Consider the following 5,878-nt stretch of genomic DNA (forward strand, 5'->3'; position numbering starts at 1 on the left):
CTACAGAAAATTAGAACGCAAAAGAAAGATATTGGTTGATTCTTTGAATTGAAAACAATTACAAAATCACGGATTTTTCATTGCCCTGAACGGGAGGTGCAAAAGAAACACACACTTCTATAAAGTCGTTCACAATTTACGCAAAATCATACGTAAGCACTACCACTAACGTTTACAATCATCTATCGCACGGCTAACAAATTACTAACAGGTGGCTTGATCATGGACCTATATTATGTAGGAATTACTGATAAAGTACATATCGTAACTCAAACTATTTGAATACACAACAAACGAAACTCTCTACGATTACGCTTTTCGGTACACTCTATGTAACTCGCGTCTTGGACATTAGTTATTGCACAACACAATGTCGACTGCGAATTTCTCTTGGATCTGGATTACCTTTCTCTTCAACCTGGACCGTATTCTGCTGTTTCCACTAACACATTTAACAAAACTATACCTTGCAACACTATCGCACTGTTGCAATTTTTTCAACTTGTCAATTTACGATTTCTTAGGTACAGAAATATATTCTTTAAAGCCATGAAACATTTACTCGGACATAAACAACTGCGAATAACGGGCACGACATCTCTACCAAACTAAAAGTGCATATATTATTGATAACTACCTTCTAGAAAACGCACAACAAATGCAGCGGTCTTTACGTCAGGCTACAACACGGTAGTGTTGGCAGAATCGGGATTCGGAAGATTAGAAAACTAGATCCCTTGACGGATTCTTTTCGATTGGATCCCATTTGACAGATTCGAATCAGGTCTGATTCGATTGGGATTTGAATCAGGCGTGATTCGTTTGGGACTCAATTTGATTCGACGCTGATTTTATTCGAATCTATTTGAACTTTATATTGTTACTCCATTCGGACACGAGGTAAGATGAATTTGCCTCGCTACGAATCGGAGCTCCAGACTACAGCGCGACGTCGCGTTTCGAGACGGGACGTCTGACTCGGGGGTCCACACTACAGCGCGACGTCGCGTTTCGAGACGGGACGTCTGACTCGGGGTCCACACTACAGCGCGACGTCCCGTCACAAAACGCGACGTCGCCTGACAGGCGGCCGAACTCCGTACAAAAAAAATGTCGCACAAATCGCGCTAGTGTAGAAGCAGCGAAAAACGCGACGTCGCGCTAGCTCTTGTCAAATGTCAATTCGAAACGAAAACAAGCCGACAGCTGGACAAAACGTAAACAAACCAAAACACAAACGCGAACAAAACGAGCAATATTCTCCACGAAACATTGGATTTTTCGTTGTACTACTTATTTCTAGCCTTCACAAATGTAATTCAGTTATGAAACTCAGTTTTAGTTGATATTTTTACCAAAGTGTTTTCGGGTGCCGAAACGTGAACAAACTGCACTCAATACCCCGAGTAATACGGGGTCCACATTACAGCGCGACGTCCCGTCACGAAACGTGACGTCGCCTGACAGGCGGCTGAACTCCATATGAAAAAAGTGTCGTACAAATCGCGCTAGACGATGCCAGGTGTAGAAACATAAAATGCAACAACGTGTTATATACGCAATCACGTTGTCAAAAGCGTTCTCTTTTGAGATGTATCGCAAGTGTAAACAGAATTGTGTTACCGGCCTGCTACACAAGCCGCAAACTCATAAACCGTATAAGTTTACGTCAAAATCTTTGCGGTTCGTGTAGCCGCGTTTTGCGGTACTAATTCGGTGAGCCACGCTACACGAGCCGCAAACTCAAAAACTTTGCGGCGCAAAGAGGTTTTTGTTTTTGATTTTTCAGTTAACTCAAAAATCTTCCTTCAAAGCAAACAAGATCTTATTTCAATGCACACAAAAAGTAAAATATGGATAATCTGTTGATGAATGAAGTTTGGCTAACTACCCAATCGCGGGTCATCGAGTTGAGTACCCAAAATTTGCAACAACGCAACAGGCGTATTGTGCGTAGGCAAGAAAATGGCAACCGTTTGCTGGACAATACTGTAGCAGAGCAAGCAAATGAAACTATAATTCACTTTCTTCGCATGAAGAAGGAAGATTTTGATGTTTTCAAGTTACATAAAAAGTGGTAGTATAAAATATTTGTATCTTTATCATTAAACTTTTTGAAACTTTTGAATCAAATCAGTTGGTGGGCCGGACTTTGCCGACCCCTGATCTATAGTGAATTTATAATTGATATTCTAGCTATAAAATTACAAAATATTACTGTAGTTGCAAAATAAACACGTAAATTTATCACCATATGTTCGATTATTTTGTTTTTGAGATTTGTTATGTTTACAATTATTTCTTCTTCATCTTCTTCTTCTGGCGCATTTGAGTTTGCGGTTAGCTGCCAAAAACTTCGCGGGTGCAGTTTTCAGCTCACGGAGCTGAAAAGTTTCTGACGCAAACTTTTCGGTTGTTCCCCTTTTTGCGCCGCAAAGTTTTTGTAGCGTGTAGCGGGGCTCTTACATTTCTCTTTTGAATTCGGTTTTCACCTAGACAGCATATAAAATCTGCTGCAAAAGAAGGGGAAAAAGAATTCTGAAAAGAAGAGCGGGAAGTTGTGAAGAGAATTCTGTTACATCAAAATAACGCCAAAATTTCTCGTTGGGAATAGATAAAATAGCCAATTTGTTAATAACTTTTAGTTGACACCACCGGCTTCACTTGGTGACACCAACGCCATGGAATATCATTTTGGTGCTGTGCCTTATGAATCTTTTGGTGAGATCATTCATATGAATTTTTCATCAAAGATTCATTTAGATGGATTCATCAATCTTTTGAGATTTGAATCTTTAAACGTTAATGAATCTTTCAAAACCTTAACGAATCTCCATTAATCTTTCATGGATCTTTGACGAATCTCTATTATTCTTTCATTGGCGTTGATCATACGACCAAAAAAAAGAAATCTCTGGACCCCATAAATCTTCATCAGTTTATGCATCTTTGAGATTCATGAAAATCTCTGGAACAGATTCATGAATCTCTAAAAGGCAGATATTCATTCAGATTCATGAATCAGAGTCTTAAATATACAACTCTACATCTTTCCGGACAAGTAGGTTTAACGTTTCGGTGACCTCTACTTTAACAAACTGCGGTACCGGCGGAGGTCATTTGACCGTTTTACAATTTGATCCTATCGGACTAGTCGTATGCAACATTGCATTCAATCTATGCTCGGGGGGTCTTGACCGTTCTTTTACAAATTTAAAGTAATTTTTAAAGATTATTAGAGTAGAGCAACTACTTTTTAGTATATATTTGTTAACTATCTTTTGGTGCGTTTGGTTTGTTTATTCACCTCTCCATCAAATCTCTCGTTCGGTCTAAACCCAAAAAGATTGAGTCAGAATTCTTCTTTTTGAATCTAATATTTTCAAAAGGAAAATGTAAACCTATGAAAAGAAACTGGACTGAAAACCAAATACAATCTGATCAAACCAAATTGACTCTTCTCTATTCTGAAAATAAATTGATTAGTCAAATGTTTGGTAAGTTTGGAAATTATTCATGTTTAACGCTCTTACCAGCCCGCTACACGAGCCGCAAACTCCAACCGCAAACTCATAAACCGTATAAGTTTACGTCAAAATCTTTGCGATTCGTGTAGCCGCGTTTTGCGGCACCAATGTTGTCGCCAGTCAATGCAAGCACAAAGTTTCTGACAGTCTATGCATGCGTCAGTCTCTGCTGTTTTTGTTTTTGTTATCAGTTAACTCAAAAAGCTTCCTTCGAAGCAAACAAGATCTCATCTTCAGTTCACACAAAAATTAAAATTTGCATCCATCACATTATCGCCTTATGCATTTGCATCGGGGGCAACATTGCCGAAAAAAAAACTGCCTAGTACCCTTAAAATCCAACGGAAATGTAATTTAGTTGCATCACAGGCAGAGACGAATGACCGAGGAGGTCAAAGTCTATGAAATTAAAAAAAAAAAGTTTCATTACAGGGAAATAAATCTCAAATAAAAAATTCTAGCTATAAAATGACAAAATATTACCGTAACTACAAAAGAAAGACGTACATTTATCACCGTATGTCCGTTTATTTTGTTTTTGAGATTTGTTATGTTTCTTCTTCTTGGTGTAACGACCTCTTGGTCATGCCTGCCCGTTACGGGCTAACGAGACTTGTTTCCCTGTTTTACATGGATAGTCAGTCCTCTCGTACAGGGGAGGGTCCGGTCTCGGTTGGGATTCGAACCCACGCCGTCGTTGCGTTTCATATACATTTGAAACAAGTTAATGCTTGTTCTTGCTTATTTAACTTCATCCATCTAGAACTTTTTTACACCGAACACTAGAAGAAAAATTATAAAAACTAAGAATGGAACGTCGCAGTTTAAATTCAACTACCTGTCCCTTTTCTATTTGTTGCCTATATTGTTTATTAACAAGAACTCAAAAAGGATGCCACAATCGCTTTTCTTCTTTGGTGTAATGATCATCTTCGGTCATGCCTGCCATATGAAGGGCTTACTAAACTTTTTCCATTTTGCACAGTCAATCGTACAACAATATCAATAATTTTGAAAATAATGGGATACAAGTTCTTAAGTTAAATTCTTCATCCATTCTTGATACAAACATAATCATTTTAAGATAGAAAATAAATCAAAATAAAACAAATGGTCATGCGTTATTGCATGCCTGTAGGTGGCGTCTCCCCCTCCCCCCCCCCCCCCCCCCCCCACCTCCTCCCCACCACTGTAGAGAGATCGAAAATAATTAAAAATACATCTATTTATAAAACAAGCTATGTAAAATGGATCATAATGTTCTGAACATAACTGGCGATAAGTTGATAGTGATAACTGGCAGCCTTTCACTTTGCTAAAGCGATACGAAAAAAGTATATGGTATACATATAAGAAATCAAGAGTGGGAGTACGTGGTAATAACGAGAGCGTTGACGCTTCAAGCAAAGAACGGAGTTTAAAGCTAGCACTAACGTATGTTTGGATGCATTCTGCGATCACTTGAAAAAGTATTATTGTTGTCGTATTTTATGCTTTCTTTCTACAGAAAAACAAAGACGAATAGAATATTACAATTGAACTTTCAAGTAAAACCAATTTTGTATTTATAATTAATATTACAATAAGTAAATTTGCAAACCATTCGCAGCCGCCCATTATCGTTACGTTGGATTATCAGCCGGATAAAAAAATATCAAGCCCAAATGGTTTACGATTACTTCACGATCCCACTATTGATTTATAAACCAATTGTATGTTATTAATATCAAAACTATTCTTTTTTAATAGACATTAAAATTAATTTTTAATTTCTAAACGTTGGAACTAGCACTATGGTATATGGTTGTACGTATTGAACCATTAACTGCTTTCGTTGTTTTTTAACCATACGTAGGTTTACCTAACCTTAAATAAAAATTAAGTTATTTTGTATTTGCTTATCTAGTCTTACCATATCCACACATTTTTTACCAGTGCCATGTTTAAGATTGTAAAATCATGCGTAGACTGCATGCGACTAATGCATGTGTAGCCCCCCAATTCATCAGGCGGCTCTGTTAGTTGTATCAATAAAAGGTACCTTTGTAAATGTTGCATTGCGTGGTGCGCCTGATTTTTTTTTTGCAAACCACGCGTATACATATCATACTTAGGTGGACACACCTTTCCAGCCGCTACATTTTGTCGCACATGCGTGCGCTGTGTTCCAAGCCCATTGGACCAAGTTCATTTGAACTTGATCGAAAGGATTGGTGATCATGCTGGTGAAAAAAAAAACAATTACATAGACAATTCACTTGCGCTTTTTGCCGTGGGCTGATTGCTATAAAAGACGGACGCAGCTTGGTCTTAAGTTATCAGTTCACTCACTGCTCTTTCAGTTCTCACAT

Source organism: Anopheles coustani, chromosome 2 (assembly GCF_943734705.1).
Source record: "Anopheles coustani chromosome 2, idAnoCousDA_361_x.2, whole genome shotgun sequence".
NCBI classification, from domain to species: domain Eukaryota; kingdom Metazoa; phylum Arthropoda; class Insecta; order Diptera; family Culicidae; genus Anopheles; species Anopheles coustani.